General features: G+C 40.7%; 1 protein-coding gene and 1 long non-coding RNA gene across 6 annotated transcripts in view; both read right to left on the bottom strand.

Annotated features, from left to right (window-relative positions):
• LOC134222335 (sprouty-related, EVH1 domain-containing protein 1) overlaps positions 1 to 27,165 on the bottom strand; it is a 125,644-nt gene that overhangs the window by 51,397 nt on the left and 47,082 nt on the right. The gene's annotated exons all lie outside the window — the stretch shown is intronic.
• LOC134227624 (uncharacterized) lies at positions 6,269 to 7,185 on the bottom strand. Its single transcript, XR_009983711.1, has 2 exons — positions 6,909 to 7,185; positions 6,269 to 6,853 (listed from the first exon to the last, which is right to left on the bottom strand). It is a non-coding gene; the product is annotated as an uncharacterized LOC134227624 (long non-coding RNA).

The following is a 27,165-nucleotide window of genomic DNA, read 5'->3' as shown; positions in this document are numbered from 1 at the left end:
AACGCCTAAAATTTTGAAGATTATTTAGTGAAAGCTGGTCTTAACAGCATCGGAGTCGACTCCAAACAAGATTCAACAGGTTATGAGTTTCCAGACATTACATGAGCTTCAATTTGACGATGGGCTTATGGTTCAATAATCTTTAATCATAATCATAGGTACAAACTTTTATACCTTTTAATAATTCAATCAATGAGCACTATATGCAAATCAATCAATTTGATTATTCATAATCATTTATCATTAATCATGTCGATCGTTAATCATCCTCCAAACGTTTTATTCATTAATCATAATCTTTAATCATTATCAAAATTTAATTTAATCTTTAATCATAATCATTAATCATTGACAAAAATGAATTAATCATTGATCATAATCTTTAATCATAGCGTTTAATGATTTAATCATAACCAATTTAATCATTCAATGGTAGCTTCATTCATTAACACTCTGTAAGACTATTTTATGAGAGTAGTACAAGGGGTGGGACGCTGAGCACAATGTTCCAAGCACACTTTTGCAGGATTTGATTCACAAGTGCGGCCATCGGTGTGGCACACTCGGCACACTTTTGACATTTGAATGATTAAAGCAAAAATTACCGGCAACCTTGCCAATGCTTGTTTTGTTTTTTCTCAAACACATAGGGTTTTACACCAATTATTGACCAACTACTTTCGGTAAATGAAAACTTGGTTAAATATTTTCTTGTCAAGCATATCGATACGAATAATCAAGACGACAAGTATATACGAATCGATACTTATGTACTGCTCCCCTAATCATAGTTGTCCCATGTATTTTTTAAGAAGTTCATTTCTCACTATGCTATAGCGGTCACCATAATAGCCTATAATTATGACGTCTGATGGAAGAACAATTACCGTGGGGCATCGAAATCCGTACACTTAAGCACCTTAGTATATGAAAAAGTCATTAGCAAATAAGAATCGAACGTAAATGAAACGTTTTTCATTGACATAGGAGCATGAAGGCTTCTACTTTTGAAGTGTTTCACATTTACTCATTAAAAACTACGAAAACCATAATAAAATAATGAATTAAATCAACTACTCCTGACTCGAAATCCGTCCACCATGGACGGATTTCGAATCAAAGGATCAAAATCCGTACAGCTATTTTTTAACTAAATATTTAAATTGAAACAGTCTGATTGACTAAACTACCACTGTTAATAGTTCGATACGCACCTTGAGAAGCGATCCCTTCGAATTGTATTCTGCTTATCTTGTGTAATGATTCGCAATTAGCAAAGAAACACAGTTACTTTTGGTGCAATAATGCTTTATCTGAAAACAAAATGGCGGCCAAAACTCCGTGATTGGTGGGTGGCGATTTGTTTCTGATTTTTGTTGTTTTAATATCGAAGCCTTCTTTCCATTTCTATGCCTTAAAAGCTTACTGCCAAGTATCTGAACAGGGCAAGATAAATTATTTCTACATTAATTACCTTTAACCCCCTTTAATTTATTGATATCTCATGAGGTGGACGGATTTCGGTGCTGTACGGATTTCGGTCCCGCACGGTAGTTTGTAAATTATTAGTAAAAGCGCAATGGCTAACACAATGAGAAAGTCATGGCTAACACTGCAAACACTTGTGACTTCAATCTTCCCCTTTTCCCCCGCTTTTTGTAAGAAGCATATGAAAATCTTGTTATGATCGCCATCGCCCACTATGTTACACTTTTTGTATGAAGCATTTAAAATTTGGGCAACCCCTCCACCCCCTCTGAGCGTTATGTAATTTATGAATGATCCCAAATAAGTTAATTGGTAAAACTTAAACTTAAAATTAATCCCTTGTTTGATTCGAATGGCTATTTTTGATCCATCTACCCTATACTTGATACCACATTTTTCAACACCGAAACCTCCGGATGCTGCAAAAAGCTCTTTCTGTACCGTATTATTGCAAAATTCCTTGGTTTGCAGCACCGGTAAAAGGTTAACGTAAAGAATAACGAATGTAAAGAATAACAAACGTTATATTAATTATTCCTTTTGCGTTGTTCTTGACATCCGGAACTAACCCATGATCACTACTATACAGTCCAGGCCATTATTCTTCCCGATTGAGGCTCTCCCAAAGCACCAGCATCCGATTAAATCCAAGACACTTGCAATCCATTCATTAAACCTACCTGTATGCATGATTTACGGGCCGCAGATGTGAATATTAATGGTACCTATCTCGTTCGCTTTGCTTGGTCGCATGTTTATAATTTTCATTTTTTCATCACGCAGCAAAAAGTAACGGTGCCTCCTTGATGTGACATTTGAAAGTGTTGCCAAAATTTTCTGATTGTCAAAATGACAATTTGTCACATTTAAGGTGAGGCACAATTTATGGCACACTGTGGCACAAATAGTCACAAAGAATAAAATGAACACAAATTTAATTGTGCTCAGCGACCCTCCCCTTGGAGTACACTCAACCAAGAAAACTATTGATAATCATAAGAATATCTTATGTTTTTTTGCTATAAGAATTTCTTATAAACTTTTTACGATTTTTTGATGAACTGTGTGTTTTTCAACAGAGAATGATTTTCATAAGTTGTCTTATGAAAATATTACGTTTTTCCGAAGCTCATACAGAAATCTATAAGAGAATCTTATGAACATCAATCATTCTTGCATATAAGGATCATCATATTTTCATCATGACTTTTATACATGTTGTGCTCTCTCATGAGATCAAGAGAGAAAGGGACTAAAAAATCGCCACAAATCATTGTACAACATAATAATAATATTTTATTTTCCTCTTGGTACAAATGGTTGTTTTACATAAATGAAACTAAACTATAACGTAATATTCACTATATACTTCCCAAATATTTAACGACACTTGCTTCTGAAGACTCTCACCAGATTCATCTAATTGATATTCAGTCGAGATCTTTGCATCGCACCAAATGGAAGCCTCAGAGTTGCCGTACCGTTGGCGTTCTTTTCGGTTTCTTGTATTAATAATAATACATATACGTCAACAAAGTTCTGTAAAATGTGAATTATACTGCTTTATCGAAAACTTTCACAAGAGAAAACATTTACTTACATTTCTGATCCACAATTTTATAAGCGACTCACATAGCTGATCGATCTGGAGATCGCGAGGAAACAGAGATAGACGATATTTGAAATTATCCTTTTTGATGGCCGATAAGTCTAGACTGTTTGCAAATCCGCTTTTCAAAATATTTGCTCTAAATCTGCAATGAGAACTAGTTCGCTCACTACGTGTTCCACCATATTAACTTATGATTTCATAAGATTTGTCTTATGAGCTTTTCACATCAAGAGTAATGATGAAAATCATAAGACAAATTTTATGTTTTATTTTTCTATAGATAACTCTTATGAACTTCATAAGATATATCAATGTATTTTGTAATAGGCTACTAATTATCATAAGAGACTCAATGAAAATAAAAATCTAATATTTTTTCGCGTTTCATAAGATGAATCTTATGATGTTTCTAATATAGTTTAGTTGAGTGTAGTATCACTTTCATCCGTTACCGTATATATTGTCCTTTCTTAGATAGTGGAAAGAGGCTCTCCAAAAATAGAGTTTTGTCCTGTCCACGGCCTTGCAATAGCCAAGAATAGAGTCGAAAAAAATGTTCTCCGATTTTGCTCAAAATATGTATAAATGATCTCTACCGAAAATAATTAGACCCTTATTTTTATTTCGGTCTTAGGATGAACAGTTTCAGAATAGGGCCGTCCAAAGAAACGGCGTTTAAAAAAAAATCAAACCTTCATAACTTTTAAACCAATGGACCGATTTGCAACCTTTTGGCACTAATGAAACGATTTTTAGTTAAAGATTTAAAAAAATAAAGTTTAAGGAAAATAGTAAGCTTTAAGATGTTTAAATATTCAAAATATCTGATTTTTATTTTCAACCATTTGGCACACACACACGTAGTGAAACAGAAGATTGTATTATCGTTGGCTATTCCTCTTCGCACTCAATGGCAAGCATGCAGCGTAATCCACCTACTGCTAGTGGTATCGTAAACAACATACCATCGGCAAAAAAAGCGACTACGATCTGACTGGGAAAATAATGTGCCTCAGGCAGATGATGGAGGTGTTCGACGATGAAGCAATTCTCGGAAACCACACAGCTGATTGACATAGTACGAAGCGAAATCAACAATCAAATCGTCGTCGCTGTTGAAACAGAATTAAAGTGTGACATCGAATCGTTGAAAATAGAGTGCGCAGCGAAATTTCGACAACAGGATGCTGCTTTGGAGTCACTGGAGAAACACTTGGCGCATTAGCTAATCCTAACGAGCTCATCATTAGTGGCATACCTTTCCAAAACGACGAACACTTGAATATAATGCTTGAGGACATCAGTAAGCAACTAGACATCAACAGATCTTCCATGTTGGCAAAAACACGGCGTATGGCACCCAGCAGTAACAGCCTCATCGGACGAAAACAGCCTCATCGTAGTTGAATTTGAACTGAAGTCAACACGGGATCAGTTTTACAGTGCTTATCGGTGGCCAACAAGTTCACGCTGAGACATGTGGAGAAATATGCATTGGCGTAAATAAGGGGGTGGCCGGGGAGGTGCCTGGCCCCCTCCAGACCTACTTGTGCCCCCCCCCCCCAGAAAATTTTGAAGAGTAATTCCAACTTAGTTTTTATTTCATTTACATATTTCCTACATATTTCTTAATTTTGATTATGAATTCTATAAACATATTGTTTGTTGCGTTATCACATCTATGACCATTTGTTCAGCAAAGCATCGAAATATTTAAGTTGGACCCCCGGGAACATTTTCTCGATTTTTAAGCTAAAATCAATGCCGCTTCTAATTCAGTTGCTAGCTTAAAATAATAAATTTGTTCTGCATTTGTTTGACTAGTATCCTGGTCGCAGAAACATAAAAAACATAATTGTATTAAGATATAAATATTTCTGTTCTATTAAAGTACCATCCGCTTCAAAAAAGACTGAAGCAACTACATCAAAATGAGCACATGTACACAAACCCTGTCAATGAAATTTCGAACGACCATTCTTTCGAAAATCTTCGAGTTAATCGCAAGGTATGCCGCAAAACAGTTGACCAAATTCCTATGGAGCTTTTAGCTCTCGCTATATAATTCTGGCACAGAAAGATATAAAATTATAAAACTTAAGAATCTTTTTTACAATGCCAGAAAAATCAACAACGCATTCCATTGAAAGTATTAGGACAAAACTTAGGCAACCTTCGCACTAACAACAGAGATTGCATTAAAGAAATATTTTTAAAATCCTCAAAAGATCTTGTTCCATTTAATTTTTTGGCGATTTCATAAGGATCATCGGAAAACTTTTTGTGCCTGCTTTAGTTAGAATTTGTTTTTTAGGATGAAAAAAAAATAGATTTAGAAACCAGTTCGTATCAGAAAACATTTCTTTTGCAGCACAATTCAGATCGATTTGGTTGCTTCTCAAGTCTCTTTGATTTTTGCAGAGAAATCTCTCACCTATTCAGAAAACCATAATAAAGCCTCTTCCTAACGTCAGTAACTACAAAAACCCTATGTTATTCTGGAATTTGATTTATGACTCATAATTTTATGACTCATGTAATTTATTACTCATAAAAAACACTTTAGGATTCCAAATTTGTGTTCATCGGTACTTAACTATTTCAGCACATAGCATACATTTTGAAATTGCACATCTGAAGAGTTTCAAAAATTTCAAGTTTCAAACAAATCGATATCTTTATGCATTAAGTAATCATGGAAATGCTTGAAAACTTTCAGAAATATACTCATATCGAATTTCATTTATAGATAATTCGAAGAAGATTCTTGAATCTTAGATTACACACTTATCCACATTTAGTAACATGGAGAAGACAAGTTGACACAGACACAGCGTTTTGAAGCAATCACAGCATCGTTGGAAATCAATTGTACACTGAGCTTAAATACCATCTAAATTTTATGTGCAACGCACATATATTTTTGCAATCAAGCTTTGCAAATACGTTTTATGAATCATGCACATAAAACTTGAGAATTTGATGGCTCTTTAATTTTATGTGCAACGCACATATAAAATGAATGCACATCTAATATAGTTTATTTGGCTTTTCCAATATACTCTAAATGCTACTGCAAATGTTATTCATATGGTTTGCGTTATAAACCAAACGCATCCTGTTTAGTTTCTTTTGGTTATAAAAAAGAATATACAAAAACACAAGGCATTTGAATGACTTTTATTTTATTTTATGCTAAAATAATATCGATGATGATTACAATCAAAGTTTCCCAGTAGCATAGATGGGAACGGTGCCATAATCTTCAACGTGAATTATGTGTTTTGATTTCGGATTTGTTACTTTTTCAACAGATGGTTGAAGAACCAATGTTTTTGGTGGGGGATTATTTATATCCGGCGATCTTTTTTCCGATACCGATGAAATGTTGACGCGTTTTATCAGTAGCGATGATTTGCTCAGAGGCCGTGAAAGACTGGTGGTGATTCGGCTTTTGGTTCCTAGAACAGATTCAGCACCTGGTGACAAATTTCCTCCAGAATTTCTATTGGCACTTCCTGAACAAACATATGCTATCATTAGCCAGAAAAAATCAAGCGGTTGCATACTGGGAGAAGGCCTCGAAGTCGTTTCGTTCCGGTTTGAAGGCGTCCTTTTTCTCGAAGTATTGAAAATGGCAGCTATATTTTTCACCGGCAAAATAAGGAAGCGGAAAGCGAGAAGCGGAACTAGCTGCTGTTAAAATTGTCAATCCATGGTGCACACCAGTCCAAGGCAAGCATTTTAACTAAACTGGAAATGATAAAATATTAGTAGATATTCTATGCGTAAAACAGAATTAGCTTACACTTTGCCATCAGAGAAAAATCGAGCGACCAAATGATCGAGTGACCAACATTCCACCACAAAAATGTGTATTGGTTCGCTATTGAGTTTTATGTGCAGGTGTGGATAATTATCAACTATCGAACCTTGCACATAAAATTCACTAGCAGGTCTAATGAAATGTAAATAGATTAAACTTGAAATTCATATATTCGCATATTAAATATCTTTGTTGTTCAATAAATCTCAAATGCTGCACATGAATTCGTGATAACGCTAGTCGATTCCTTTTTATATGATCCTCGCACATACAATTTAATGGAGATTTGATCTCAGTGTATTATTCGCGATTTTTTTTATGTTAGTTCTAGGACGAATGAGCGATAAACTTATTCAAACAATTTCTATTGCAATCCATTCGCACAGTGCTTTAAATCGCCTTTCAAAACGGATTTCCGAATAAACTGATACGGTTGATCAAGGCGACGATGGATCGGGTGATGTGCGTAGTTCGAGTTTCAGGGGCATTCTCGAGTCCCTTCGAAACCCGTAGAGGGTTACGGCAAGGTGATGGTCTTTCGTGTCTGCCATTCAACATCGCTTTGGAGGGAGTAATACGACGCGCAGGGATTGACACGAGTGGTAATGATTTTCACGAAGTCCGTCCAGTTATTTGGTTTCGCCGACGACATTGATATCATGGCACGTAACTTTGAGAGGATGGAGGAAGCCTACATCAGACCGAAAAGCGAAGCTAAACGGATTGGACTAGTCATCAACACGTCGAAGACGAAGTACATGATAGGAAGAGGCTCAAGAGAGGTCAATAGAGCCACCCACCACGAGTTTCTATCGGTGGTGACGAAATCGAGGTGGTTGAAGAATTCGTGTACTTGGGCTCACTGGTGACCGCCGATAACGATACCAGCAGAGAAATTCGGAGACGCATAGTGGCTGGAAATCGTACGTACTTTGGACTCCGCAAGACGCTCCGATCGAATAGAGTTCGCCGCCGTACCAAACTGACTATCTACAAAACGCTTATAAGACCGGTAGTTCTCTACGGACACGAGACCTGGACGATGCTCGTGGAGGACCAACGCGCACTGGGAGTTTTCGAAAGGAAAGTGTTGCGTACCATCTATGGTGGGTTGCAGATGGCGGACGGTACGTGGAGGAGGCGAATGAACCACGAGTTGCATCAGCTGTTGGGAGAACCATCCATCGTTCACACCGCGAAAATCGGAAGAGACTGCGGTGGGCCGGGCACGTAGCCAGAATGTCGGACAGTAATCTGGTGAAAATGGTTCTCGACAACGATCCGACGGGAACAAGAAGGCGAGGTGCACAGCGGGCAAGGTGGATCGATCAGGTGGAGGACGACTTGCGGACCCTCCGCAAACTGCGTGGTTGGCGAAGTGCAGCCATGAACCGAGCTGAATGGAGAAGTTTTTTATGTGCAGCACAGGCCACTCCGGCCTTAGTCTGATGATAAATAAATAAATTAAATCGCCTTTGAAAATTACATCCCACCAGCTGGGGCCATGGCCCCCCCTAGACCGAGACTCTAGTTACGCCTATGGAAATATGTGTATTTTTTAGTATTGATGTGCATTGGGAGGCTAGTCAAGAAAATTGAACATGTCTCTAGCGAACGGCTAAATAATGAATAATTGGTATCGATAAGCAATGGATGCTTTTTTTCCTTTTCGGGTGTGCCACTGCGCCTGCGACCAGATATTAGATCTATTGTAGCATTCCCTTAGTGTATAAGTGCATGTCGAATTACTCCATTACTATTGAGAAGCAATGCAGTTTGTTGCAGGTTTCGATACAGTTTTTGTTTTGTTTTTTCAAGAGCATCGTGACAAGGTCCCGCTATTTAGACCCTTCACAGATAACAATTTCATTGAAAGCGCGCCTTTTATCAATCCTTACTTGAGAAAACAGAACAGTAATACTGTTATTTGGACATGCATCGGAACCTTAGCCACATCCTTGTCTTGCTTCTAGAATATCACCAGTAAAGCTACAAACCCGGGATTTATCTCTATCTACAAAACCATTTCTAGCTAAAGAAGAATGTGCGTGTGTTCCTCTCACTACCATTGTTCACCAGTTCATGAAGAGTTAGTACGTATTTGAACACCTAACTCGATTTTTTTATTAATCAGTTCGGCTTAGGACAATGGGCACCGAGGTTTTTTAACTAATTGCTTGAAAAGTTTTTCCGCTACATACAGTTTAGCCTCAAACGAAGGGAATTCGATTCTTTCTACCATCTGCAGGGTAAAGATAATTTAGTTATAATTCAGAGACTGCAATTGGTAGCGAGGACTAAACACGATGGACCCTCACTACCACAACTTTTTGCCCTAGTTCGAAAAATGGATTAAGCTAGGGCTCGGTTTGGTAGATCTTACTCCGTAACACACTACGTAAAAGTGGTCTACCAGCGTTACGGGATAATGGATGCTACGGCTATTATGATCCTCGAGCATCTCAACGGTATAATCGAATTAAATCTAGACGAATGTAGTTAGGCTCGAGCAAGGAGTAGTAGTAGTAAAATTCTTCTTTATTTAATCATTTTCTGTTCTACAATTATTATTTTTCTACATGTACAGTGCTCGGCCGGCTTGGCCCTCCAACTTCAATTTTAAATTTTTATGTTTACATTGTTATTTAAGTGTTAATATGATATATCATGACGGCCTTTAGGAGGCGCTGGTGTGTTTTTTTTAATTTGATAACCTAACTACTATGTACACTAATATTTACAATAAAAATTTGATAACCTAGATTGGAACTAGCGCCCTAATTGGAGCCTGATCCGAATGCAAGCAACGGACCCTAAACTTTTCTTTACACTCACCAAAGCGTTCATGTAAGGTTTTTATTCTGGCCAGACGGTGGACCTCGGATGTTCTTGTCCTGGGAGGGATGTTGAGGATCTTTCTCAGGAATTTGTTTTGGACCCGTTGAAGTTTGAGGTGGTGGGTTTTAGCCAGGAGGATGAAACGCCTGTCATCCGCAGTACAATGCCACTCTACCCAACATCGCTTTTGGTACTTCTGTTTTTGGTACCCAGTTTCTGGGTAGTATACCCGAATTCAGCGCTCATTTTGGGTGATTGGTTCGTACGCAGTTAGTGCTAATTATCGGCATTTAACTTCTCCTGGTGAAAACTTGCAATTGGTTGAGGTACATCGAGCCTTTTGTGTTTGTATGGCTTCTTTATGTCGAAAAATAGCTCGCCCATACTTCCGAAGTTATGTTATCATGAATCAAATGAAATTAAAGCAAAAACATTGTACGCCATATTGAATGAATGGTGGGTAGGCGTATTAGCCTTCTCGTCAGTCCCCTGGTTTTAGCGCAGCTCTCCCAGACCGGCATGCCATATTCGATCACAGGGAGGATGATTTGCTTGTAGACAGCAAGCTTATTTTTCAGGAACAATGACGACCGGCGGTTGATCAAAGGGTACAGTAGTTTCAACAAAACGTTACACTTTGTCACCGTCTTGTCAACCTGTTGCCTGAAAATAACCTTGCTGTCGAGAGTCAAGCCAAGGTAGTCGGCCTCATTGGCCCATTCCACAGTCGTGCCATTGAGGATGATTTTACAGTCCCCAGGCGGAATAAGTTTAGGGGATTTGGAGTGGGGGAAAATGATGACCTGGGTCTTCGCCGCGTTGATACAGATCTTCCAGCTGGTAAGGTACTCTGTCAGGGCATCCAGGCCTCGTTGGAGTTTTGCCACTAGCGCTCTGATCACTCTACCGTTGTAGACGATGGATGTGTCATCTGCGAACAGAGACAGAATGCCGCCTTCTGGAGGTTCTGGCATGTCGGAGGTGAACAGATTGAAAAGCAGGGGCCCGAGGGCCCTGGGGGACGCCTGCGACGATGTTGTGCGCATTGGAACTCGCTCCGCTGATTGAGACCCGAAATGTCCTTGCCGACAGGTAATTGTTGATGATTTTCACCAGGTAGCTGGGAAGATTGTAGCGTTGTAGTTTGTAACCGATTGAAAAGCAGGGGCCCGAGGGCCCTGGGGGACGCCTGCGACGATGTTGTGCGCATTGGAACTCGCTCCGCTGATTGAGACCCGAAATGTCCTTGCCGACAGGTAATTGTTGATGATTTTCACCAGGTAGCTGGGAAGATTGTAGCGTTGTAGTTTGTACACCAGGCCATCATGCCATACATTGTCAAATGCCTTCTCGACATCGAGTAAGGCCATGGCGGATGTTTTTGAGACAAACTTGTTCCGTCTAAGGACTTTGGTAACTCGGGTCAGTTGGTGTACAGTTGACCGACCGCGTCGGAAACCAAACTGTTCCTCGAGCAAGATGTTGAGATTTTCGGCAGACTCAAGTAACCGATGATGAATAGCTTCTTCGAATAGCTTGGATAACCCTGAGAAAAGGCTGATGGGTCGATAACTTTTGGGGGAGGAAGGATCCTTCCCAGGCTTCCGGATGGGGATGACTTTCGCTGACTTCCAGGACGATGGGAAGTAGCTGAGCCGGAGACACTGATTGAAGATCAGCGAGAGGTGCTCAAAGAACGGAGCACTCATGTGTTTGAGCTCGGGATGCTGTCGAAGCTTGGGGCCTTCATGTTCTTCGACGATTTGATATAGGCCGTCAATTCGTCAGCTGAGATCTCCAACTCCTCCGAGAAGTTGTTGGGAATCAAATGGATGATGTTAGCATGCTCGTTGACGGCTGCTTCGTGTGGACTGACGATGTTCTGCCCAAGATTGTGTGAGCTGACGAAGTGACGACCTATTTCACCGACCTTCTCTGCAGGAGTTATCAAGCGATCTTTAGAGCCATTATTGTCTAGTGGGATCAAAGGTGGAATGGGCCGAGGCTTAGATTTTAGAATTTTGGTCATTTTCCAGAACGGCTTAGCATAATCTGGGAGAGTGCGGATCTTATTCGAGAAGTCGTTATTTTTGAGGTCCACCATTCTGGCCTTGATAATGTTTGTGATTCGATTGCAGCGTGCCTTAAGCTCAGGCAGTCCAGTACGCTGAAACTGCCTGCGAGTGACATTCCGCAATCGAATCAAATCTTTGGTGAGTGTATCGATGTTTAAGGAGTTGCTTACCTGCCGAGCCGTCGGGACATGCTGCTCTCTGGCCACCGAGATTGCCTCTTCGATGGCGCACAGCTGACGGTCGATACTTTCCGGCGTCTCCGGACGCACCTCGTAATCGACGGTGTTATCGACGCACTGCTGGAACCGCTGCCAGTTCACTCGGTGGTAGTTCCGCCGTAACTGCTGGTGCCGATTGACCGAGGAGCCCAGTTCCGCCACCACCGGATAGTGATCCGAACTGAGCTCCTGGTAGACAACCGGCTGCGAGACGTGGTCACTCAGGTTTGTTATGAAGAGGTCAAGGGTTGCGTGGACACCGGACCGACTCAGCCGAGTGGGGGAATCCGGGCTCAAGATCGTGTAGTGGCCTTCCTCCATGTCGTTGCTCCAGATGGTGCCGTTTCGATTGCCGCGACTGTTGCCCCAGGCTTGATGTTTGGCATTCAAGTCGCCGGCAATGATATACTGGCCTTGCCTCCGCGTCAGCTTGACGATGTCCCTCCGAAGGGCAGCTGATGATCCATCGCCGGCTTTGGCTTGCGTTGGACAGTACGCCGCGATGAGCGCGATTGTGCCGACCGAAGTGGTGATTTCGACACCGATGGCCTCGATGACACTGAGCTGGAAGCTTGGAAGCAGACGACAGTTGATGTTGTCGCACGATGCGGAAGTCCGGGATGTTGACGTTCACCTCCGGTTTTAGGTGCGTTTCGGTGATGAACGCCACGTCTATTTCCTTCTCCTCAAGGAAATCCTTCAGCTCAATTATTTTGCTCTTGAGCGAGCAAGCGTTCCAGTTGACCAGGCCCACCCTAGCAGCCATTTTCAATGATAAACATGCCAAGAGTGAAGACCTGATCGAAGCGGGTTTTGCAGCCGCGCAGCCGAGTGGCGAGCTGCGCGAAGATCGGCATCAGTTGATCCGGAGTGTACAGCGGAGCAGATTCTTCCGGTGGGACGGCTTCGTTCTCCGACTGCCGACGGAACCCAGGAGGAGGGAGCGGGGGCTATTCGCTGGTGGATGGTGCCGACGATGGTGGAGCTTGGACCGATGCAGCTGGCGCTGCCAGTCGCTTGTGCGGCTGTAGCGGTGGGAGTATTGGAATCACACGACGGGGAGCCGGGATGGCTGGAAAGTTAATCTCGTTTATTACAGGAACACGGTTCTTCTTCGGAATGGTCCTGGTGGAAGCCTTCTTCCGGATTTCCAGGAACTCGGCTTGCTTTGGGCAGTCCTTTGTGGTGGCCCGATGTTTGTCGCCACAGTTGGCGCACTTGGGATCGGCCACCTCCATTTTGTCGCACTCATCAGTCAGATGGGGTTCTCCACACTTGTTGCAGCGCGGCTTCATGCGGCAGTTCCTGGTGCCGTGCCCGAAATTGAAGCAGTTGGTGCACTGCGTGACGACGCGGTGCACTGGCCGATATCGCTCCCAGTCAACGACGGTATAATTTATAACGCCGACCAGCTTCAGGTCCTTCCACGTGGTGGAGCCGTGCTCCAGATGGACCAGGTAAAGCTGGTCGCGATATCTCCTCGTCTTGCCGTGACGAGCGATCTTGTGCACGGCCACCGGTTTCAATCCGCAACTTTCGAGCTCAGCTTTTAGCTCCTCTTCCTTCATGTCGTGGAGTCCTCGCAGCAAAGCCTTTAGCGGCTTCGTGCCGGGGTGGTCATGAGTGTAGTACTCATACTTGTGGACTTCGAGGAACTCCACGATGGATTGATGATGGTCCTTGTTTGCCGGCATTACTTTCACGCCCTCGCTGCAGAGCCGAAAAGTACATTTCAGCCCTTTAGCGATCAGCTGGCGAATTTTTGGGCGCAAATCCGGTGGATCGCCCTTGACAAACACGGGCGGGCACTTCTCCTTCCGCTCCGGTTGCACCTGCGGCAGCTGCGATTGCTGCTTCTTCCTCTTTTTCGGCGGATTGCCGGCGTCATCAAGTGGCAACGGAGAGAACACGTTGCTCTGCAAAAGCTGCTTGGAGGGGTTACCCGCGCCTCCAAGAGCAGTGCGCTTAGGCACTTTTCCAGCGACCGAATCGGCCACCGAGTCTCCCATGACGAGTCCGGGAGAAAATAACGCCAACGCGACAAGCGAAAACGTAAACAGCGAACGAACGAGAAAAACACTTGGAAAAAATGCGCGAGCAAAAAACACGTCCGTACGTGTTGCTGTCTCGAACTGGAATGATCGTCGTTCGGCTCGAGCAAGGAATTGTTTGTCTACGATCTCAGACTTCTTCTTTTTCATTGGCATTACATCCCCCACAGGGACATTGCCGCCATTGGTTTGTAAGCCAAGTTACCATTTGCTTATATGCCCAGGGAAGTCGAGACAATTTCCAATCCGAAAATTGTCTAGACCGGTACCGGGAATTAAACCCAGCCACCCTCAGCATGGTCTTGCTTTGTAGTCGCGCATCTTACCGCACGGCTAAGGAGGGCCCCACGATCTGAGACTACACTTCTGCAATTTTGATAACCAACTTGATCAAATGGTAATGGATCCGATTGTTTTCGCTACATAAAATGACGTTATGGAATATCTCACAATCTTTCTGTTATTCTAGAATTGTTTCATCTAAATTGCAAATCATTTCTAGCAACCGTTAGTTCTTTACTTTGATTAGTAGAAGTTGATTCCGAAGCTATTAGTACTCAGAGAGAAGGTAACAAAGATGCCGTTTGACCAATGAAGAATTCAAGTTCACCTGTTTAAAAAAATATATATTTCGTGACAGAAATTAGTTTATTCAACAATCATTATATTGTGCCTTGCAACAATATGACAACTTTCGTGATCATTTTCCAAGGCTCTCATAGATGTGAAAACTTTCTCCGCAGTACAAATAGTACGTGCTATCCGAGCATGCACCGCTGGAATGCACCACCACGTGGCGGCCAAATTAAAAAAAATATTAAAGTAGCTTTTTTTCTGGAGGTATATTTTTGTTAGGCGACTATTTGGCGCGTATTTTTCGTTGGGACCAAAAATGAGCGGAGGAGTAGATTTTTTTATGAGCGGCGCAGCATTTAAATTTAAGCAGATAAAGATAAGGAGAGATTGTATACCCAAGAGATGTAGTATACCCATAATTAGTAATAAACTAAGTAGGCTTAGAGATTATTGGATGACATTAACGTCACTTGAAATCAGTACCTCAAAGTAGGTGTTTTACTTAATCTCTTCCCTACAAAGTTGAAACATATCGGGATAGACTCTGATCGTCCGTCGTATTTATATCAACGAAAGTCTCACCATCGAAGCAAGGAAACTGAAATCGGTTGCGCTAAATCTGAAGAAAGCTGGATAAATTTTCGTAACTATGTAGGGGAACTGTTCCGATTTCCATCTCGCTGTACATATATTCATCTCATCGCAAAACAAAGAAATACAGCACCAATCTCGTCGCTTCTTTGTGCTAGCACGCGTGCTCGCTGGTGAACAAAATCACAAAAATATGAAACAAACCAAATTTCTTTGCTTTGTTTTGGATGGGATGGAAATAGGAGCTATGGGATGAAGTGCCGAACCGTTCCCCTATTTTGTTCACTTTACATAGCATGTTTAATTTGTGATTGTTAAATTTTTGTATTTGAAATTTGAAGATTGTATGTTAGACGAAATTGTTTCATACGATACGAGCCAGCCTTGGGCTGAAAGTCTCTTTAATAAAGATATAAAAAAAATGTTTCATATTTCACCATAGTTATGCAGCCTTCTATAAATTGCTTCCCCTATTTTACTTGATGCATCTCAAACCACACCTCCACGAACATTTCGCGAGCGGTGCTTAATGCTGTTATTCTCCCTGATAAGCTGAACATTTTACACGGGAATACCCAGAGCCTCTGTGCGCGCAACTTCGCGAAGCTTGATGAAGTACGTGACTTATTGTCTGCATCTTAAGTTGAGATAGCATGCTTTTCCGAATCTTGGCTTACGTCTAAACACAGCGATCGTAGTATTAGCATCTCTGATTACTCAGTTGTGAGAAAAGGAGATCGCCGGCTGTCACCGAGAAAAAAAAGTAGAATCATTGAAATTTCACATGGTGTTGTATAGGAAATGAAGTATATTTTTGTTATAAAACAAAAATTAAAGATGTTTTTCAAAAAAAATCTCCTCAAGCAGTTGTGCGTTGCTTCCGTATCGAGTGGTGTGCCCCCAAAAAGGCGAGCACTTGTAAACTTGGATTCCATCAGGAGTGACCTTAAGGGGTTAAAAGCACACAAAATAGACATGATATCTCGATTTTTTTTCGAATTACTTAGGCCGATACAAATATTTAAAATCCATTTTGTCCCCCCCCCCTCGGATTTTTTTGTCAAAAAATAATATTTTGAGGGGGCAACAAAATAAAATTCGAATAATTTTGAGGATTTTCAAAACATTCTTTAACAAATCCGAGGAGTTTTTTTTATTTTTTTCATTTTAATATTTATTTTTTATTATCCCCCCTTGACCTTTCGGAGACCAGTAGGACAAAAAGTAAATTAAATATTTGTAACAGCCTTATTTACTTATCGAAATATTACTTATCGAATTACGAATTACGAATTGCTTAAGATTGTTGATTTTTTTTTGAAATTTATAACGTTCTAGAGGCATTTTAATCGCCATTTTCTATATCATGACATGTCAAATTTCCATGATTCTACTTTTCCTCGAAACTTTTCCAGGTGGCAGCACTGATGAAGGAATCGTTCCCAATGATAGGATATGTAGGCGTGGTGGAGGAATAGCTGTTTACTATAAAGAGCAACTAACCTGCCACAAGGTTTACGTTTACGTTACAACACAACACTGACAGCAGATTCTGCGGACAAAACAGAATCCTTGGCGTTGGAGTTTCGGGTTGGCGAAAACAAAATTCTGCTACCAACCATCTACAACCCCCACACAACGCCTACTCGAATTTCCTGATAGAAAAACTCAGATTTCGCAGTTCATTACCAGCATATTATACTGGTTGGTGACTACAAGATGAATACACCACTAGGTGTTCCATTCTGCCAAATTCACTATTCAGCCATCTTGGATTTTAGTATGGGAGAGCCAGCCGGTTTGTTTTGGTTTTGTACTGAAAATTAATTTTTCACCCCCGCCGTCTTCTCTTCCACAAACTTGGCAAATTGGAGCACCTAGTACTGTATTCATCTTGGGTGACTACAACACCGATATGCTGCGCCCTAGTAGGTAGCAGGAGTGCGAAATTTAAGGTGAATCGCGTTAAAGTCCAATTAAAAATCGACATAGCGCTTTAAAGGGCACATAACTCGAAAAGTAAACGACAGGCAAAAGCGGAAAGTAGTTTTTCACCTTTGTTCACTTGCAGCATACACGAAAAAATGGTTTACAGATGTGCTAACCGCCTAAATATTCACATTTGTGCGAGCAAAAACGCGAGGTGAGGGATAGCACGGCCATTGTGCCTGCCATTTTTGGACGCCGCCGTAACTCACCTTAAATCGATGTTCCAAAATTTTTCCTTGACGTCCGTTAGTGAAGTACCAACATTTTTCCATGCTGGAGGATGTTCACAGCTTGATCTCATTCTCACCATTAACACAGACAATATATTGCGATTTTAACAAGTCAGTTTTCCGGGGTAATTTTTGTCTCGGTAGACTTCGCCATATGCCGGACAAACAGCTTACACTAATACTAGTGACTATACCAATTTCGAACCACATGCTGTGGAGAATGCTATTCTATCTATTCCATGGAAGGTTTTTTCAAATCGAAAAATTCCGATGGAGCAATGGAATTTTTTAATTTGAATGTTAAAAAAGTGCATGACTCATTCATCCCTCTCCGCACAAGTAGCAATCGCCGTCGGCACAACCCATGGTTTTCTGAAAGTGTGAGACTATCACTTTTAGAACAGCACTTGGCGTACAAGGACTGGTTGCAAGCACCACTGCACGCAAAAATCGTTCTATCCAAGCATCGGTTACTGGACAGTAGGACACCATCAAATAGGGGAACTAGGTTTAAAATGCGCCAGTCAGCTAATACGAGCCATTGCATTTTCTGGGTTAATAGGCTAAATTAAGTTACAAAACCGATGGCAGCTGGCGCCTAAACATGTTTTTAGATCAACAAATTAAAAATAATAGTCAAGACATTTATATCTTTTTTTTTAATAAATTCGTTTGTTTTTTCCCCCTTTTGATAAAATTTAAGCTTCCGTTCCCTTAAGGATTTTCCACTAGATAAAAACATTTTTTCAATAATTTTTGCACATGTCTGGAAAAACAAATTAGTAAAGATTGTGCCAAGTTACTAAAAAGTTAACTTTACTACATTTTTCATAGAAAAACACACATTTTATTAAAACCTCTGCATGCAGGATAAAACGCGCCCATCTAATGTGCTTGACTATGGATGTCATAGTTTGAGAAGGGCGTGTGCCGATAATAATTTATTTTTAAAATATTATCAATTAAAAAGTAAAAATGTAAAAATTGAAAAGTGATAAAATAAAAGTGAAAAGTGATGAGTGAGAAGTTATGAGTGATGAAAAGTGAGAAGTGAGAAACAACAAGTGAGAAGTAGGAATTCAGAATTCGACTAAAAAGCCCTAAATAGTTTTATAATCAATCGTGAATTGTAAGCTGGATTTGGGATATGAGAACTGAGGAGTGAGGTGGGAGAAGCAAGAAAAAAGAATGAGAATTGAGAAGTGAGAAGCGAAAGGCAAGCAGTAAAAAGTGCGAAATAAGATGTGATCAGTGAAAAGCGAGAAGCAAGTAGTAGGAGGGGAGAAGTAGTAAGCGAGATACTTTGTGTGAGAAATGAGTAAAAAAGCATGAAGAGGAATATGACAATTGATAAATGGGATGTGAGAAGTGAGAAACGAGACGTGAGAGGTGCAAGGTACAAAGAGTGAAATTGAAGAATAGAGAAAAAAAAAGCAAGAATAGATGCAAAGGGAGAGAAGTAAATAGTGTGGAGACCACTCAGAATAGAGTTATTTTCAGCATAGATTTTTGGGCATCCAATAAATCCTTTTGGATGTGTAGATCTAGGATATTATAAGTCAACGGCAGAGGCTTTCGGTCATCCAAGAAATCCATGGAGTTAGGTCCTCAGATCTACAAGCGTAACTAAAGATCAATCGGACTGTTTTAAATGTGGTACATGCCCTTTTGGATGTGAAGAATAGAATAAGTCAACGGCAGAGGTTTTCGGTCACCCAAGAAATCCCTGGAGTAAGGTCCATTGATCTACACGCTTAACAAAAGTTCAGTTGGACTGTTTAAATTATGGCACATGTCCTTTTGGATGGTTAGAATAGAATGAGCCATCGTAAGAGATTCTGGGTCATTCAACTCATTCAAGAAACCCCTAGATCTACACCCGTCACTTTAAGATTTATCGGACTATTTCAAATCTAGTAATGCAAAACCTCTTTTTGCGCCCAAAACGGGGGAGCGTAAATTGAATCAGAGTGTAAAAAGAGGGAGCGTTATTTCGAATTTAGGGCGTAAAAAGAGGGAGCGTTATTTGTAATTTTGAGCGTAAAAGGAGGGAGCGCTATTTGGAATTGGAGCGTAAAAAAAGTTTGCAATCTTTAAGGTAAGCAAAGTTTGATATTTAACACACTTTTAGTCTTAAGATGTGTCTTTTACCTATTTCGGTATTAGGGTCGTCCAAATTGTTTTCGTTATCATGGTCGTCCCATTGTTTGAGTGCTGAGGCCTTAAGATGTCATAAGTGGTAAAGATCCTTGATGACGCACAGTGAGACGTTCATTATCATTTTCAAGGCTTTAAAGTTTTTCGAGAACCTCCTGGAGCTTGGACCTTTGTTTTGTGATACATTGGATAGAATGCAACCATTGCATATGTTCATGGTCATCCAAGATAACTCTGGAAAAGGCCTTAAGATCTACACGCGTAACCAGAGCTCTTTCGGCTTGTTTCAAAAGTGGTACAACCCTTTTGTGATACATAGAATAGAATGCGTCCATTGCATAGGTGCACGGTGATCCAAGAGAACTCTGAAAAAGGACTTAACATCTACACGCATAACCAGAGATCTATCGTCTTGTGTAGAAAGTGGTACAACCCCCTTGTGGTACATAGAATGGAATGCGTCCATTGCATAGGTTCATGGTCATCCAAGAAAACCCTGGAATAGGTCTTAAGAGCTACACGCGTAACCAGATCTCTTTCGGCTTGTTTCAAAAGTGGTACAACTCCTTTGTGGTACATAGAATAGAATGCGTCCATTGCATAGATTCGTTGTTATCCAAGAAAACTCTGGAATAGGCCTTAAGATCTACACGCGTAACCAGAGACCTTTCGTCTTGTGTAGAAAGTGGTACAACCCCTTTGTGGTACATAGAATGGAATGCGTCCATTGCATAGGTTCATAGTCATCCAAGAAAACCCTGGAATAGGCCTTAAGAGCTACACGCGTAACCAGAGATCTTTCGACTTGTTTTAAAAGTGGTACAACCCCTTTGTGGCACATAGAATAGAATGCGTTCATTGCATAGGTTCATGGTCATCCAAGAAAACTCTGGAATAAGCCTTAAGATCTACACGCGTAACCAGAGCTTTTTCGGCTTGTTTCAAAAGTGGTACAACTCCTTTGTGGAACATATAATGAATGCGTACATTGCATAGGTTCACGGTGATCCAAGAAAACTCTGGAATAGACCCCAAGATCTACACGCGTAACCAGAGCTCTTTTGGCTTGTTTAAAAATTGGTACAACCCCTTTGTGGCACATCGAATAGAATGCGTCCATTGCATAGGTTCATAGCCATCCAAGAAATTTTTGGAATACGCTTTAAGATCTACACGCATAACCAGAGACCTTTCGACTTGTTTCAAAAGTGGTACAACCCCTTTTGTGGTACAAATAATAGAATACGTCCAATGCATAGGTTCATGATCATCCAAGAAAACTCTGGAATAGACTCTAAGATCTATACGCATAACCAGAGCTCTTTCGGCTTGTTTCAAAAGTGGTACAACACCTTTGTGGCACATAGAATAGAATGCGTCCATTGCATAGGTTCATAGTCACCCAAGAAAACTTTGGAATAGGCTTTGAGATCTACACGCGTAACCAGAGATCTTTCGACTTGTTTCAAAAGTGGTACAACCCCTTTGTGGTACAAATAATAGAATGCGTCCATTGCATAGGTTCATAGTGATCCAAGAAAACTCTGGAATACGTCTTAAGATCTACACGCGAAACCAGAGCTCTTTCGCCTTGTTTTAAAAGTGGTACAACCCCTTTGTGGCACATAGAACAGAATACGTCCATTGCATAGGTTCATAGTCTCCCAAAAAACTCCGGAATAGACTTTAAGATCTACACGCGTAACCAGAGCTTCCGACTTGTTTCAACAGTGGTACAACTTCTTTGTGGTACATAGAATAGAATGCGTCCATTGCATAGATTAATGGTCATCCAAGAAAATTCGGGAATATGTGTTTAGATCTACACGCGTAACCAGAGATCTATCGGATTGCTCAACAAGTGGTACAAGCCCTTTTTGGTAGGGGCCCTCCTTAGCCGTTCGGTAAGACGCGCGGCTACAAAGTAAGACCATGCTGAGGGTGGCTGTGTTCGATTCCCGGTGCTGGTCTACGCAGTTTTCGGATTGTAAATTGTCTCGACTTCCCTGGGCATAAAAGTATCATCGTGTTAGCCTCATTGATATACGTATGCAAAATCGGTAACTTGGCTTAGAAACCTCGCAGTTAATAACTGTGGAAGTCCTGTCTCGTCAGAGGGCCGTCGTGTCAGGGCTGTTTAGCGTCCCACCTAACACCAGGACTTGGGCTTGTGCGCTTTGAGCGGCACACGGTCGCTTTGGCGGAGGCTACTTGCTGATTCATGCAGCTTTTTATAGAGGTTTAACAGGGCCCACTGTCAAACCCCACCACATCCTAGGCAGGCGCCACAACTCGCAGATGGCCTTGGGAGGGATAACCTGGGGAGGGCCTTTTAGACCTGGGGAGGGCCTTTTGGATCTACACGCGTAATCAGAGATCTTTTGGCTTGTTTCAAAAACGGTAAATGCTCTTTGTGGTATACAGAATAAAAAGCGTCCATTGCATAGATTGATGGTCATCCAAGAAAACCCTGGAAAAGGCCTGCACGCTTAACTAGAGATCTTTTGGCCTGTTTGAAAAGTTGAACATGCCCTTTATGGTACGTAGAATAGAATGCTTTATTTCAAATGTTCATGGTCATCCAGGAAAACCCGGAAGTAAGACGTTAGGATCTACATGCTTAACCAGAGATATATTAACCTGTTTTAGATGTGGTACTTTTCCTTTGTGGTCCATAGAATAAAATGCGTTCATGGCATATGCTAATGGCCATCCTAGAAATTTATGGAGTAAGGCTTCTAGGCTTACACGAATATCTATAATAACACGGTACATGATCTAATATAGAGCCGTTTTTTCCTTACGTTTTTATCGTGAAGTTATCTCGTTCATCAGGGAGCTTAATCAGTAGGCCCTAACTCTACGAATTTCATAGATTACTTCGAACCCATGACAATAACATGCAACCCATGGAATGCGAACATATACAGTATTTACCCGATTTTGTCATTCTCCGACTTTGTCTACGACTCTATGGAGTTTGAAGACTACATGGAGCCCACGACAACAACAAGAACTACTTGGAATACTAACATTTACCAAGAAGGGGATACACAACTTGTTTATTTTTCAATAAATAACAATAAATAACTGCCTCCGTTTCCACAGGCCTTGACTCAATGAAGTTCGTAGACTACCTGGCACCAATGACAAAAATAAAAACTACTTGGAGTACAAACATATACCAAAAAGGGGTCACACAACTTGTTTATTCTCCAATAGCTGCCTCCATTACGGAGGTTGACCCATGGACCTTGATTCTATGGAGTTCGTAGACAACCTGAAGCCCACGACAACATCAAGAACTACTTGAAATACAAACATATACCAATAAGGGGTCACACAACTTGTTTATTTTTCAATAACTGCCTCCATTATGGAGGTTGATCCACAGGCCTTGACTCTATGGAGTTCGTAGACTACCTGGCACCAATGACAACAACAAAAACTACTTGGAGTACAAACATATACCAAAAAGGGGTCACACAACTTGTTTATTCTCCAATAGCTGCCTTTATTACGGAGGTTGACCCATGGACCTTGATTCTATGGAGTTCGTAGACTACCTGAAGCCCACGACAACATCAAGAACTATTTGGAATACAAACATATACTAACTAGGAGTCACACAACTTGTTTATTTTACAATAGCTGCCTCTATTACGGAGGTTGATCCACGGACCTTGAAACTATGGAGTTCGTATTCTACCTGGAGCCCTCGACAACAACAAGAACTACTTGGAATACAGACATATTTCAAGAAGGGTCACACAACTTGTTTATTCTCCATTGTTCTCTGCTGCCTCCATTACGGAGGTTGACCCATGGACCTTGATTCTATGGAGTTCGTAGACTACCTGAAGCCCACGACAACATCAAGAACTACTTGGAATACAAACATATACCAATAAGGGGTCACACAACTTGTTTATTTTTCAATAACTGCCTCCATTTTGGAGGTTGATCCACAGGCCTTGACTCTATGGAGTTCGTAGACTACCTGGCACCAATGACAACAACAAAAACTACTTGGAGTACAAACATATACCAAAAAGGGGTCACACAACTTGTTTATTCTATGGAGTTCGTCGACTACCTGGCACTAATTACAACAACAAGAACTACTTGGAATACAAACATATACCTAGAAGGGGTCACACAACTTGTTTATTCTCCAATAGCTGCCTCCATTACGAAGGTTGATCAACATACCTTGACTCTATGGATAACATACCTTGACACGTTCTATGGAGCTCGTATGCTACCTGGAGCCCACGACAACAACAAGAGCTACTTGAAATCCTAACATATACCATGGAGGTGTCCCACAATTTGTTTATTTTTCAATAAGTGCCTCCATTATGTAGGTTGATCCCCAGGCCTTGAATCTATGGTGTTCGTAGACTACCTGGCATCAGTGATAACATCAAGAACTACTTGGAATACAAACATATACCAAGAAGGGGTCACACAACTTGTTTATTCTTCAATATCTGCCTCCAATACGAAGGTTAATCAACAGACCTTGAATGTATGGAGTTCGTAGAATACCTACAACCCATGACAACAGGTAATACCACTTCGCATCCAAGTAATCTTTGGATCCGCATGTAGACCTAAAGGCCTATCCAGGGATTTCTTGGATGGCCAAGAACTCATTATTTGATCACATTATATTCTGTGCATCACAAAGGGCAAGTCCCATATTTGAAACAATCTAAGAAATCTTTGGTTCCGCGTGTAGACCGAAAGGCCTATTCCAGGGATTTCTTGGATGTTCAAGAACCTATGCTGGGTACGCATTCTATTCTATGTGTCATAAAGGGCATGTACCATGTTTAAAACCGTCCGATCGATTTTTTGTTGCTTCTATAGACTTTATAGCCTTAATCCAGAGATTTCTTGGACTATCAAGAACCTATGATGTGAACACGTTCTATTCTACGTATCGCAAAGGGCATATGTCACATTCGAAGCAGTCCTATAGATCGTTGGTTACTCATGTAGACCGTAAGATCTCACTTCTTGGAAGTGTGATACATGTACCATGCACAGAAAATCGTGATTTGGCTCCGTATTGCACAAGGTCACATGCGCCCACCAAATAAATTAAAGAATAAACATGTCTTGTATGCACACATCAACTAGTTACACGAAAATTTAGCAAAAAAAAAATTAATTAACATTTCATTGCAGTGGAAACGAGAATAGGACTTTCCATAAATTAATACTTGATTCTTCTGTCAGTTCACTGCTGTTTGTTTACATTTTTAGGCTGGCGCGTTTTAGCCTCGGGGTGGCGCGTTTCAACCCGCATGGTTTAAAATTGCACGAAAATGCAGCGCTTCAAAATAAAATCGTTTTCTCGGAATATAATTGGTTTTTCGTCCAAATTTTTATTCCGTATCATAGATGATAAGTTAAATTAGTGGTTAACACATTGGAAGTACATAATTTCGACCATTATCATCGTTAAATTCGAAGATTTGCTTAGGGGGCGCATATTGAACGTCTCTCCCCTACTCTTTAGCAGCATTTGAAGAGGCTAGGAGTCAGTAAGGATAAATCCTCACGGCCGTGTGAGTATGATCCAAATGAGATAAAAGACACTTTCGCAGCATATTTTTAAACAACATGCATAATGAAGCAAGGACTTTCAGAATAACAGCACCATCGCTTTTCGATCACAATGAGAGTTGACGTAAAGTCAATGTCAACTTATCTCCCGAACAGCCAAGATAGCTGTGTGCTGTCGGCAGCTGGTTTAACGCTACGGATTGCCTGTTCCAGTGGTAGAAGTCCACCATACAGGTCAATATGCTAAAAGAAAGGTGTGGTGATCACTTTGTGTATCACACAGCAGATTGCTTGTAGTAGTGCGTCGTTTGCGACGCGTCTTAGCAACGTCTCAATTACATGACGACGGATGACGTCACATAGTTTGTTATTAAATTTTCTTTGATTTCCCCTCCTAGCGCTGCGAGGCGCCGCGTAGCGCACCGCCGTGTCTATGGGTAACTAACAATTTGTTATCATACCAATAACACGAAAAAATATTCCGCGGTAAGGGTAATTAATTTTGCTTCTAATGACATTTGACCTTTTATTCCAGGATATTCAGGTATTTCAAAATATCAAGAGTATTTAGCACTAAGTGATTTATATGCTTCAAAATAGGAGGCAGAATATTCATATGAATATTGCACAATAATGCAATAACATAATACGAAATTTTCAGTGAATTCTGTAAAATGTATGCATCGCGGAAGATGGCAGAAGTGCTCAATTCATGTAGAAAGCTTTTTTTAAAATGAAATTGCGATGATTTGAAGTGCTTACATTGGTCTTGTAAATGCTGCTTTCAATTAATTATTGTAAATGATAGTAAGTTGTATTTCATTGGCTACAAAAAAACATCAATGCCAAGGTATTCCGACCATGGTCGAAGAATGAAATGAGACCGTGTGACGTCACAGACATTCCCCTCAAGTTGTGTTTATGTTTACAGCTTACTAATACTATTGAACATAGAGTTCCTCCACACCTTTCATTTAGCATATTGCATACAGGTGACCCCTAATTATCGGTGTGACGCGACTTTATGCTTACCGTGCCTACAAATGAATGGTTAGGGGGGTCTTAAAAGAACCTAACCACTAACGGAGCCTGTGAAGCACCAAGGCACCCTTAACAATATTGAGCCCTTACTGCGCTACACACTTAATCGACAATTTTCTTCTCGGTAAAACATATTGACGAGCATAATCGTTAAAGTTAATTTTAACTGATATCTCGTTAAAAGATATGACGTTTACACAAGTTACTGAAACTCGGCAATCAAGTTTACCACAATAATCGGTGATTTGAAATTTATCCGAGTTTCAGCAAACTCGTTTGTCAAACGTTAAACCTCGCAATTGAAAAAGAAAACACGCGGAAACTAAAAATGGAAAAAATCATTATCTTTATTTTTTATCGGTGAGTATTTATTTTGTGCTTATACTAATCATTTTTAATTCAATTTTACGTTGACTTGAAGATCATTGAACATATATTCAAATTTCTATACGTAATTAATTTCAGCGGATTCGCTATACCATATACAAATTTAGCGATTCCATTTTCACACCACGTTACAGATGCAGTAATGTCGACGGAAATCGCCTTCCCTGTGGCCAATCTATATATTTTTTGCAAAATCATATATGAGAACAGATAAATATAAGAAATCGCAGAACATGGCTTCCGGAGTGTAAAGATCGTATTGGCAGTTTGGTGTTACCACGAAGTTTTTCTTTAGTATGTATTATCTAATGTACAATTGCTAATAAATCACTTAAATATATTCTAAATTCATGTTGATGGATTTTTATTTTGAATTAACTGAAAACAAATAAAACCAATAACCATTTACTGAATCTCGGCAAAGCACTTTACCGATCATTCCGGCAATGTACTACCGAACGGTACGGTAAATTTTGACAGCTGAGTAATATCTCACATTTTACGACCAT

Source organism: Armigeres subalbatus, chromosome 3 (assembly GCF_024139115.2).
Source record: "Armigeres subalbatus isolate Guangzhou_Male chromosome 3, GZ_Asu_2, whole genome shotgun sequence".
Lineage (NCBI taxonomy): Eukaryota > Metazoa > Arthropoda > Insecta > Diptera > Culicidae > Armigeres > Armigeres subalbatus.
This window is presented reverse-complemented; position numbering and strand designations above follow the sequence as displayed.